At 43.5% G+C, this 12,763-nt stretch overlaps 1 protein-coding gene across 4 annotated transcripts in view; it reads right to left on the reverse strand.

Annotated features, from left to right (window-relative positions):
• GNB1L (G protein subunit beta 1 like) overlaps positions 1 to 12,763 on the reverse strand; it is an 84,670-nt gene that overhangs the window by 53,499 nt on the left and 18,408 nt on the right. The window contains exon 1 of one of the 4 annotated variants that reach the window (XM_080985250.1): positions 8,416 to 8,434. The exons of the other annotated variants lie outside the window; for them this stretch is intronic. The gene's annotated coding sequence lies outside the window, so the exon portion shown is untranslated. Of the gene's footprint in view, positions 1 to 8,415; positions 8,435 to 12,763 lie in introns of those variants that run through there. 4 annotated transcript variants of the gene reach the window in all.

The following is a 12,763-nucleotide window of genomic DNA, read 5'->3' on the forward strand; positions in this document are numbered from 1 at the left end:
ATGAGAGCTCCTGTGCGCCATTTTGGAGCCCTTGGGAGTCTATACACAGTTTCCCATAAGTGGGGCAACCCAATCTGATAGGCAGGATACAAATAATAAATAATGACAATAACAATTTTTGGGTTTGCTTCTTTTTGGAAAATTCGTTTGTTTTTTTTAAAAAAAAGCTAATAGTAATAATAATAACAACAACAACAACAACAATAGAAGAAGAGGATGCCTCCCCCACAACCCCCACTCATTCACAGAACCAACCTAGCCATTGGTGCTTGTGGGGACCAGATCAGCCCCAAACAAGCACATCTAATCCCTTAAATGAGAACCGTGTGGATGGGAGCTAAAAGAAGTTCACAGGAAAATGGCTCATCTCATTAGAAAATTAAAAAAATGCAAAAATGTGCAATGTTAAGTGGGGGGGGGGGCGGAGAGTTGAGGGTGGATCTGTCCCTTGGTGTTCACAGCTTAGAAGTGCATTCGGGCCCTGCAGACTTGATAAACCATGGCAATCTAGCAGAAAATTGATAAGCCAAGGACCACTGCAAAGGTTATTTTCGAGAGGCTTTCCCGTTCAGCCACACAGAGTCATCTGTCAGCTAGAGATCAGTCGGCCCAGCCCCCTTAATTAGGGGTGCAGCAGCAGCAAGCACAAAGCCTCATGTATCCAACAGCAAGATCTAGCTAAGAACGTCCTTAGACAGCACAGATTTAATTAAACACCTTCCAGTCATTTTAGCAGACGTTTCCTGAAATAATCTCATTTGAAAGAGCAGGCTTTTTAAAAAATACACACACACACAATGAAAAACAATAAAAAGAGGGGGAAATGACAGCAAGAGTAGTATATCATGTTGTTACAATATCTGAAATTAATCGAGCCCGCACTGCAATTAAGGACGCTATAATTTTCAGCAATTTGAAGCTACACTTCGTTTGCAACCTAATTAATCCTAGACAAATATTTTTCCCATGACAAACTTTTTTTTACGAGCGCCCGATTTATTCCCTTCTAATTACCTTTTAATTAATCCAGCCTTGGTATAACATTATCGTAACTTTTGGCACTTCCCCAGTGGAAGACGTTAAGCTGATTGCAATGTGGTTGCGCAACACCCCCCCCCCCCGTCGACTCACGGAGCGCCACTTTCAACACCCCATTTATTTATTTGTCTGTTCTGTTACTTTGCTTTCCCACCCACGGGGCATAAGAACATGAGACATGATAGACAACCTCGCATCGCTCTCTTCCTCTCCAAACGGCGAAGCACGTCCTTAAAGAAAGAAAACACATTTCTAACCTGAAGGAGAACAATGGGCCCCGTACCAAAATCCTAACTCCTTTAAGAATGCACACCACTTACCCAAGCTGCCTATTTGCAACCCAGGCAGGAAAAAACAAAACAAATCCTTTTGATAGGTACTTAATGGGTCTTAGTAGCGCCAGCTTCGGCTCAAGCAAAGATGTGGGCCACATTTTCTTATAAGCAAGGTTTTAGAATCTCTAAAGGTCCAAAAAGTAAGGAGAAATTGCTTTCTGCTTAGCATGAGGTTATTGTTTATGTCAGGCATAGGCAAACTCCGGCCTTCCAGATGTTTGGGGCTACAATTCCCACCATCCCTAGCTAACAGGACCAGTGGTCAGGGATGATGGGTATTGTAGTCTCAAACATCTGGAGGGCCGGAGTTTGCCTATGCCTAGTTTACGTGAATAATGCTGAACTTAACCAATCTCTCTCCCCAAATACCCAGTCTATAAATGGCTGTGGATCACAGGCACCAAACTCTTTTGGGGTGCTGGCCCCTTTGGCATCCCCAATAAAATATTTAGGAAGGCCACTCCCCCCAACATTTTCTGCAAGTTGGCGCCTCCCTCTCTCCCTTGGGCAGCCGTCTCCCCTCCAGCCGGGTGCCGCCCAGTGGTGTGCGGTCAGTGGACTGGGCTAGTACCCTAAATGTTCCTGGTAACTTAGAGTATTAAACCTGAGAAGCCTCTGCCCAGCTTAGGGAGGGAGGTGCGATGTTCATGAAAGGGACATCAGGACATCCCCCCCCCCCCGAATTGCCCTCGCAAGCTGGTGCCTCGGACCCTAACTGTTCCCTTACAAAAATCTGCACCGCACACCACTGGTTCCGCCCTCTTTTCCCACCTTGGCTCCTGGTTTTCGGTGACATTTCCGAGCGTGTCTGAGCCGTGGCAGCTGGGGAGAGGCAGGAAGGCCAGTAGGAGAGGCGAGCAGGTGAGGGGGGAGGTGGGCGAGCGAAGAGAAACAGAAAGAGGGGGGGAGGCCTGTGCTCAGTTGTGCGCAGTAGAAGAAGTGGGGTGGGGAGTTGGGACAAGCGTAGGCAGCCAGGTCCCCCAATAATTTGTTCAAGGTGGAACCTATGTTGTGGATATACTGTCGTACCTTGCTTTTCGAACAGCTTAGCTTCCGAACGTTTTGACTCCCGAACGCCGCAAACCGGAAGTGACTCTTCCGGTTTGCGAACTGTTTTTGGAAGCCGAACGTCCGGCGGGGCTTCCGATTGGCTGCAGGAGCTTCTTCCTGCAGCCAATCGGAAGCTGCGCTTTGGTTTCCAAACGTTTTGGAAGTCGAACAGACTTCTGGAACGGATTCCGTTCGACTTCCGAGGTACCACTGTACAATAAGATAGGAAAGGTGGAGAACTTCAGAGTTTAAAGCGTGCTACAAATGAAGCTCATCCCCTTGGGGGGAAAAGGGGGTATCAATGTTAAATGGGTTTATTTTTATAATAATTTCTATAATATCAGAAGTCTGTAATGTTTCCAGCCATACCTGTCTCTGTGATGATATCGCACTTAAGATAAATAAAGGAAAGGTTTCGAACATTTCTCGTTTATTCCCAAAGGCACACAGTGCCGTACATTTTACTGTGATGGACCTAGTCCTGTCCTCTTCTACTTTTAATGAGACAGGAGGTTCAGACATGAAGACCTTATACTGCTTGTTTGCAACATTTCAATCTAATTGTGTCTTGGCCAAAAAGACCACACAAAACCTTCCTTAGGAACGTAAGGATTGAAAAGGTACATGGGAACTTTGCCTCACACAGAGGCAGACCACTGGGTCCATCTCGCTTAGTATTATCTGAACTCCAGCAAAGAAGGGGTAGTCCCTAGATACCTGGGACCTTCTGCATACAAAATAAAATTGAGATGCGACTGAGCAATGGCCATTCTTTGTTGCTGTTGTTGTTTAGTCGTGCCCAACTCTTCATGACCCCACGGACCAGAGCACACCAGACACTCCTGTCTTCCACTGCCTCCCAAAATTTGGTCAAACTCATGTTAGTAGCTTCGAGAACACTGTCCAACCATCTCGTCCTGTCGTCCCCTTCTCCTTATGCCCTCCATCTTTCCCAACATCAGGGTCTTTTCCAGGGAGTCTTCTCTTCTCATGAGGTGGCCAAAGTATTGGAGCCTCAGCTTCAGGATCTGTCCTTCCAGTGAGCATTCAGGGCTGATTTCCTTCAGAATGGATAGGTTTGACCTTCTTGCAGTATATGGGACTCTCAAGAGTCTCCTCCAGCACCATAAGGTGATGTCTCTGCTTTTTAAGATGCTGTCTAGGTTTGTCATCGCTTTTCTCCCAAGAAGCAGGGGTCTTTTAATTTTGTGACTGATGTTATCATCTGCAGTGATCATGGAGCCCACGAAAGTAAAATCTCTCACTGCTTCCATTTATTCCCTTTCTATTTGCCAGGAAGCGATGGGACCAGTGGCCATGATCTTAGTTTTTTTGATGTTGAGCTTCAGACCATATTTTGCGCTCTCCTCTTTCACCCTCATTAAAGAGGTTCTTTAATTCGTCCTCACTTTCTGCCATCAAAGTTGTGTCATCCACAAATCTTTGAATACATAGGTTCAATCTTTGGCATCTGCAGGGAGGGCAAGGTTAAAAACTCCTGCCAGAAATCCTGGACTGCAGCTACCAGTCAGAGTGGGCAATACTGTTAGATGGACCAGTGTTCTGATTTTGTACAAGGAAGCTTCCTGCAGTTTGCTGAGATATTTATAGGTTACACACTTTTCACTTTTTCTGTCTTTCCTTTAAGGAATTCTTCTCTGTGTGTGTAAACACCAACACAAATACACATACGCACACAATTTTTTTAAGTGCCTTGAGATCTGTCAAAGGTATTAGCTTAGAAATTTAATGAACATCCCCCCCATCCACAAAAAAGGATTGATTTTTAAAAAAACGCCGCTTATGTTTACTAAACGCATCTTGCTTCCAGTGCACACTACTGCAACAGAGAGGGGTACCCACCTTCAACTGATGGTATATAGAAGGATGCAGATATGAGAAAACCAAGGCAAAACAAAATTACAAGGAAGACCTGTTTTCATCAGTGGGTTATGACCCTGGTTTCAAGTGAACCATGTTTAACATTAGAATAATAGAATCATAGAGTTGGATGGGAATACAAGGACTTCTAGTCCAACCCCCTGCAATGCAGGAATCTTTTGCTCAACATGGGGCTCGAACCCACAACCCTAAGATTAAGAGTCTCCTGCTCTACTGACTGAGACACCAAGGCAGAGAGTAATCACTGCACCATGGTTGAGTTTGAAAGGGATGGGAAACTGTTATGTACTGAAGTTCTCACCCTGGGCCAGCAGGGGGATACTGTAGATAGTTTTCACTCAGGTCCACATATGCAAATAAGGGATCGAAAGTGACATTCAGTGATTGGATAGTTACAGAAAGTTGTTATAGTTGCGTTGTACTGGAGCTCTATATAAGCAGGCTGGCTGAACCCTTCAGTTCAGTTCTGTTCTGGCCTGTGAATAAACAAGAGCTGTTTGAAGAATCGCTGTGTCGTCTGATATGTTCACCCACAACTTAACAGAAACGTTTGCATTGGGGAGGAGAGGGAGGAAGCCTGTAAGTTCCAGAGTTCTCCAAACCATCATTAAGAGACTGGGAAATGTTATTTCTACACCGGGTACAAAAAGTCACTGCGAAGTTAAAAGTGTTTGCCATCGCCTGAATTTCAAATCCTCCTCCGGTACCTGAATTTGAACCATCAGCCTCCAAATGCATTCTGAATAGTCCCCTTATTGTGTTGCACTGTCAAGCTGGCAGGAACTACACTGTCAATCTTTCATCAGATAATCAGATCATGTTGTGTTCCAACCAAATTTATTAAGGACTTTTACCAGCGCTATTAGCTCAAACCAGAACATCTAGATCAAAGTATGACCAAGTTTACCGCACAATGAAACCGTTATAAATGTTTAAAACGCTAGTTTAAATGCCTCCATTGTTGCAAGGTATTAATAATTGAAATCTACGTCTCTAATATCCATCATGATGGGATTTATCTGCAGCTAACAGGGTCAAGATTGGTTAGCGGCTGGAAAATGGCATCTGTTAAGAGGGTCATCACTTGAAATCCTGGAGAGCTGCTTAATTTATACATGACTTTTGAGTTCTAAGGGGCTTACTCTTAGGTAAGTGGGCATAGAATTGTAGCCCAAGACATTTGTCTGAAATAAGACGTGGAAAAGTTTGCGTTCCTTCTGTCACCTGGTACCACCTGTAGGTATCTTACTGAACTATTTTCTATATGATTATATGTTATATGTACAAATACTGAGAAGGTGGGACAAAAGCAGTGTGACTAAAGTGGTCCAGAAGCAATCTGGAGGTACTTTTCCAAGTAAACACATATAGCCATAATGTGGCCCTCCAGGTGTTGTTGGACTCCAACTCCCATCAGCCCCAGCCAGCATGGAGAACAGTCAGGAATAATGGGAGTTGTAGTCCAGCAACTACGACAAATTACGCAGTCGAGTTTCCTGCATTTGGGGAAATCGCAAGGGTCAGCACACCTGGAATACAATGGATGAGTCTCACCCTGGGAAAACCACTTTTTGTGATCATGGTATCTCCAGGTCAAAGTTTCCCCAGCCCTGACATACAGGATTGTAAAACAAACCATATGGCTCCTAGATTTGAAAGACCAGTGCCCAGGTTGTCTAATGTTTTTAAATGTTCAGTGGTAACATTTTTATTTTATGTTTATCAGATGTCAAGGAGCTAAGTAACTATTCAACCTTTAAAAGAAATCTGAAGGCAGCCCTGTTTAGGGAAGTTGTTTTATTATTGTTGTTGTTGTTGTTATTATTATTATTATTATTATTATTATTATTATTATCATCATCATTATTATCATCATTATTTCCCCAGCCACTATATTGCCCCAGCCACTCTGGGCAGCTTCCAACACATATAAAAATGTAATAAAATGTCAAACATCAAAAACTTCTTGATACAGGGCTGCCTTCAGATGTCTTCTAAAAGTTGTGTAGCTGTTTATTATGTCCCTGACATCAGATGGGAGGGTGCTTGTTGTTTTATTATGTTTCTGTATATGCTGGAAGCCGCCCAGAGTGGCTGGGGCAACCCAATCAGATAAGCAGGGTGTAATAATAATAATAATAATAATAATAATAATAATATTGCCTTACTACTTCGTTGTTGCTATTTATTAAATAGAAATTTAATAAATAATAATTATCATTATTGCAAAAAATTATTCTCTCTGCCCTGGGATCACATTTCCCCCTTCTTTCTAAATTGTTTATTTTGGTGTGTGCCTCTTTTGGACAGTTTCCTTATTTCTTTGCCAATTACCATTGTCAGCACCCAAATTGTTACTTGCCAAAATGCCAAAGGAAGAGCCGAAAATTCTAAAAGTACCTTTGATTTCTCAAAGGGGACAGTGAGCAGGATTTGGGGGAAAAAGAGGGGAGAGAAAATTGCTATTGTCACCATAACAGGAAAGAGAGAGGGGGGAGCCACTGCTTAATCCACAAACTTCCACAGTCGCTACCAAGACAAGCCATTGATACTTGGTTGACTTCATTCCAAGTACTCCAAATCAGATTCTCCATCTGTAATTCAAACTTAAAAAAACAAACAAACCCCGCGACAATTTACGGAAAGGGGATTAATTTAGCCATTTCTGAATCAAAGACTTATTTCATAGCTTCGCCCCAAATCCTGTATATTGTTAGGATCCCTTTTGCCTCCCTCTGAAGACTTAGTGAATGATTGAAGCGTCTACTTTCTGAGAAACAGATAACACAAGCCTAGTAATCCGACTCTAAGCTACTGGATAAAGGCAGTTTGTTTCCTCTTAGCCCATCTGTCAACACCTCTTCAGTAATTAGTCCTAATTATTACAAAGGGCTAGCCTCTCGTCCGCATTATTAAATCAGAAATAGTATCATAGCCAGGTATCTTTCAACACTGCCCAGACCAGCGGCCTTCGATTTCATTGAATCTTCTATCAGTATCCGCCTTTGGAAGAAGCGAGGCCGTAATTTTAGCAGCGGCTTCAAAAGATGGCAGACCCCACGGTGAAATTCCAGGGATGCATTCATGTACACACAAACTTCATGCGAAAAGGAGAGGCAAGAACCATCACAAACTGACCTTTGCATTGTGCTCAGCCCAGAAACACACAACCCACACCCTTCATTTAGTGCAAGAGGCATTTTTTCCCCCGTGGAGGTTCAAATATTCCCATCAGAATAACCATCGGCAGGGAAGCTATGGCTGAAGACAATGGAAGGCCAGAAATTTAATCTTTCTTTTTTTTATGATGCTGCATGTATAATACAACCAGAGTCCTGTTTCCTCTCTCCTCCAACTCCCCCCCCCCAAACACAGCCCTCTTCCTTTCTTAAGAAGGGGCTTGGATGTGTCTGCTTAGAATGCATAAAGGTGGCTTTGTAGCTCTTAGAACTTTTGTCTTTCATATTTCAGCATCTCATGTAAATTAGACATTCATGTGCAGGAAGAGATGATCAGACAACTGATTAGAAGCTGGCAAAGAGGCTGAAGATTTTTTTAAAAAGAACAACTGAGAAGAATTTTTGCTGTGGTTATTGTACGATACACACATAATCAAAATACAGTCATACCTCGGGTTACAGACGCTTCAGCTTGCGTGGTTTCAGGTTGTGCACCGGAATGGGTTACTTCTGGGTTTCGGTGCTCGCGCATGCGCAGAAGCGCCGAATCGCAACCCGCGCATGCACAGACGCGCTGCTGTGGGTTGCGAACGTGCCTCCCGCACGGATCACGTTCACAACCCACGCAGACGAAAACTTTAAGGCAGTGTGAGAACCACAATTCAGCAAGAGGTTAGGCGTTCTTCAGCCTATTTCAATCAATAAGCTAAAGCGTGCTTAAGTGCGCGCAGGATCGTAGCCAATATTTTAACCACAAAACTGAAGTAAAGTGCAACTCCATCACAGCCAGTGTGGCACAGGGGTTAAAGTCTTGGACTAGGGCCTGGGAGATCAGGGTTCGAATCCCTGCTCAGCTATGCAGCTCACTGGGTGACCTTTGGCTGTGGTCACTGCCTCTCAGCCTTACTTACCTCACAGGGCTGTTGTGGGGATTAAATGAGGAGCGGGGAGAACTATATTGAGCTCCTTGGATAAAAGACAGGATCTAAAGGCAATAAAATACATAAACAAACTCCATGTCAACTGCTGGCAAATAAAAATAATAAAAAATGTGTCCTTCAAAAGGCAATAAGTAGCATGATTACTGGAAATGGGCTCGTCTGTCAAGTTTCTCCCAGTTTCTCATTCTGCAAATCTTAAGTTCAGTTCTATGCATTTTGATGCCTCTTTGCTTTTCTTTTTTTTAAAAAAGCTCTCTTTTCAGTGTCCATTTCTCCTGATATATACATTTGGTACTCAAATTTGCCTAACGTGCCTGCTTTTGCAGAACAATTTTTCATAACACGTTTTAATGTTGTCTTCGTTAATAAAGCCAAATTGCAGCAGGCCAGAAGTGAACCACTGCCTTCTTTTACCCGCCTAAAGCCAGGTGTGGAGCCATGGAAGATACAGTGGTACCTTGGGTTAAAAACTTAATTCGTTCTGGAGGTCCGTTCTTAACCTGAAACTGCTCTTAACCTGATGTATCACTTTAGCTAATGGGGCCTTCCACTGCCACTGCGCGATTTCTGTTCTCATCCTGAAGCAAAGTTATTAACCCGAGGTACTATTTCTGGGTTAGTGGAGTCTGTAACCTGAAGCGTCTGTAACCCGAGGTACCACTGTATGAGAAAACCCTCTTCTGATGTGTCCCTTCTCCAGTGATATTCTGTCCTTTCCTTTTCCCCCTGCCTATCTTTCTGTCCTTCCAACAAGGTCCATTACAAAAAAGTTTGCAGAACTCCCCTAGAGTCGGCAAGACTGGAACTTCCTTGAAAGACACTGCTCTGCTCTAGATGAGAGAAACCAGCTGGATGAGCAAAGGAGCCTTTTGACAGCAAGAGGCATAACAAATCATGTGCAGAATCCGACCCCTACAGCACAGTTGCCTTACAAAAGTTAGATAATTTGTCCACCCAGCCCAGTATTGTCCAATGTGACTGGCAGTGGAGAGCCAGGCTCTTAGGCAGGAGATTTGGGTCACCCAAACTGAACTGTAGGCATCAGTCAAGGGTGTCAAAATCCAGAAGCTATTCCCAGGGGTGGGGGAAGGTCCAATCCAATAAACGAAGCCAGGAGCCAGAGCTGATGCACACAGTGAAACATACCAGAGCCATGAGTACCACCCTGCGATGGGATGTTTGCCCAAGGAACAAACAGGAAACTCTTTATGGCGCTTCCTGTCTAGGAGGAAGTGTTTTCTGGGTTTGTTTTCCTTCTGCCCCACGCCCATGGATTAGTCCACCACTGGCTGCATTCAAACTTAAGAATAAAATATCATTAAATGAATGAGCCTATAATTCACAAACTCCCTACTCCATACGAGTGTGGAGGGGACTGGAGGTTTTCACTTACATTTTTGATTAACCATAGTTTACTGTTATGCTCACACCCTAAATTATGATTGAACTCAACTACAGTCGTACCTCGGAAGTCGAACGGAATCCGTTCCGGAAGTCCGTTAGACTTCCAAAACGTTTGGAAACCAAAGCGCAGCTTCTGATTGGTTGCAGGAAGCTCCTGCAGCCAGTCGGAAGCCCCGTCAGACGTTCGGCTTCCAAAAATAGTTTGCAAACCGGCGTTCGGGAGCCAAAACATTCGAGAACTAAGCTGTTTGAAAACCAAGGTACGACTGTATCGTTTTACTGAAACAAGCCAGCCTAAGTAACTCGAGTCTGAAGTTGGTTTGTTACAGTAAATCTTAACAAAGACTGACCCGCGTTGGTTTAAAACAGAAGCAAAAGCCTCCAATCTCCTCCGCGAAATTGCAACAGAGGAAGAGAGGGGAGGGCAGAGGGGATGAGCTCAAAGCTCGTTCACAGAACAAGACCACCCTTCTTACATTATGACCTGTGTATTTTTCTATATAATGGCTATTTCTTCGTAGGTAAAACAGTGCATAAATGGACTCCTGCTTCTGTAGAACTGGAACTATGTGTGATTACATTATTCACGTGCTTTGCAGGAGAGGCCCTTTTAAAAAATGCTTATTGTTTAGTGCCCTCAAATATTAAAAAGTCTTGAGACAAATAATTATATACTGAATAACTGGAGATCTATTGCAAAATGTTATGGACATGTAAATTCCTCATGTAAAGGGTTTATGGTTGTACTTTGTGCCAAGAACATTAGATCTTGTAATACATTCTTTCTGAGTGAGGTTAGGGAAGTTTCCCCCCCACATCAATGTATGGAGTTTATGCTTGCAAACTGCTCCCCCCCCCCCACCTCATGAATGGACTGAACTCAGTCTAAGTTACTTATGCTTTCTTGCCATTTCAAATCAGTGCAAAAAAACTAAGCCTCACTGGTTTTTCAATGAGATCTGAGGCTGCAACCCTATGCTCATTTACCTGTTCTTGCTCCAAAACTATATGTTCCCATTAAATTACATGAGACATAATTTAATATTGTGTTCTTAGGTTGTAACCTGCCCTGTGATCTTAGGATGGAGGATGAATAATAATAATTCTGAAACAAAAATTCATTTAACAATGATAGAGATTCCGCCCCCACCCAGAAAATAATGCTCAATAATTATACCAGCAAAATGTACAGGTAAAGAGACATATATGCAGATAATCCCCTAAAACGAATAATTAGATATATTTGCTTTTAACCTGAATGAAACGGAAAACCTGACATTGCGGGCAATATTTATTTATAGGTAATTTATGGACGCGGGTGGCACTGTGGTCTAAACCACTGAGCCTCTTGGGCTTGCTGATCAGAAGGTCGGCAGTTCAAATCCCCACGACGGGGTGAGCTCTGTCCCAGCTCCTGCCAACCTAGCAGTTTGAAAGCACAAAGTGCAAGTAGATAAATAGGTACCGCTGCTGCAGGAAGGTAAACGGCGTTTCCGTGCGCTCTGGTTTTCGTCACGGTGTTCCATTGCACCAGAAGCGGTTTAGTCCTGCTGACCACACGACCAGGAAAAGCTGTCTGTGGACAAACGCCGGTATATATACCACCCTATTTTAGTCTCACAACAGCCCTGTGAGGCAGGTTAGGCTCTCTCTCTCTCTCTCTCTTTCTCTCTCTCTCTCTCTCTCTGTGTGTGTGTGTGTGTGATTGGCCTAAGGCAACTTTCGCTGCATTTCATGCTTGAGTGCAGAACCCAAGCCTGCCATGGCCTAGACCAAAGTGTTCTTCTACATCAGTCTTTCCCCATTTTGGTACCCTGTGGACAGGGTACCAAACTCCTATCAGTCCCAGACAGCATGGCCAATGATCAGGGATGAAGAGATTTATCATTCAACAACCTCTAGAGGGCACAATGTTGAGGAAGGCTGCTGTAGGGCATGTTGGCGCTCACAATCATCAGTCTGAATATTCTCCCGCAGAACATCTGGAGGGCCACAGGTTCCCTCACTCCTGCCCTATAGGTTTCCTCTATAGACCTCTCTGTCTTATAGGGTTTGGGGGGATGATTAGAGATACAGCAAACTTTGGCTCTGTTTGCTTATTGGTCTGCATTTATGATTTGGCAACACAACTCCTTTTTAAAAGTAAATTGGATATTTTGGGCATTAGCTATAAACTATGCATTTAATTGCCTTTGTAGAAGCCACCATTACACACACACACACACACACACACACACACACTTATATAATCTTTATGGAACTTGGCTGGTTTATGGGGGCTGAACTTTTTAGGTATTTTGCTAGTTCTGCTACATTTGCAATTCCCTGGAGGGCCTTGGTATGGAATGTGTCTGTGTGATCCTATTACACCTACTCAAACACCCCAAAGTTTGCAGCTAGTGCTCCTAGATGCATTTGGGGCTTTTGGATTTGTTATGCTTTTTTGGCACAATAAAAGAAAAATGAAACATTCCCCATAATTCATTAAGCTGTGGTGGTACCAAAAACTTTTCAGCGGCAGGCAAACCAACTTCAAGCTCATTAATTGCAACCTCCTTTGCATACAAAGAAGCAACAATCATGCCACCCTCTGTCTGTGAGAACCCCAGCTCCTGAAACTGCTACAAGAGGCGATGGGCCGAGCAACATGATAATAATAATAATAATAATAATAATAATAATAATTATACCCCCGCCCATGTGGCTGGGTTTCCCCAACCACTCTGAGCAGCTTCCAGCACATATAAAAACATAATAAAACGTCAAACATTAAAAAACCTCCCAATACAGGGCTGCCTTCAGATGTCTTCTAAAAGTTTGTAGTTCTTTTATCTCCTTGATATCTGATGGGAGGGCGTTCCACAGGGAGGGCGCCACTGCTGAGAAGGCCCTTCTAAATGCCCTATTAAACTTC

The sequence above is a fragment of the Podarcis pityusensis genome (assembly GCF_964106645.2).
Source record: "Podarcis pityusensis genome assembly, chromosome: 16".
Taxonomy (NCBI): domain Eukaryota; kingdom Metazoa; phylum Chordata; class Lepidosauria; order Squamata; family Lacertidae; genus Podarcis; species Podarcis pityusensis.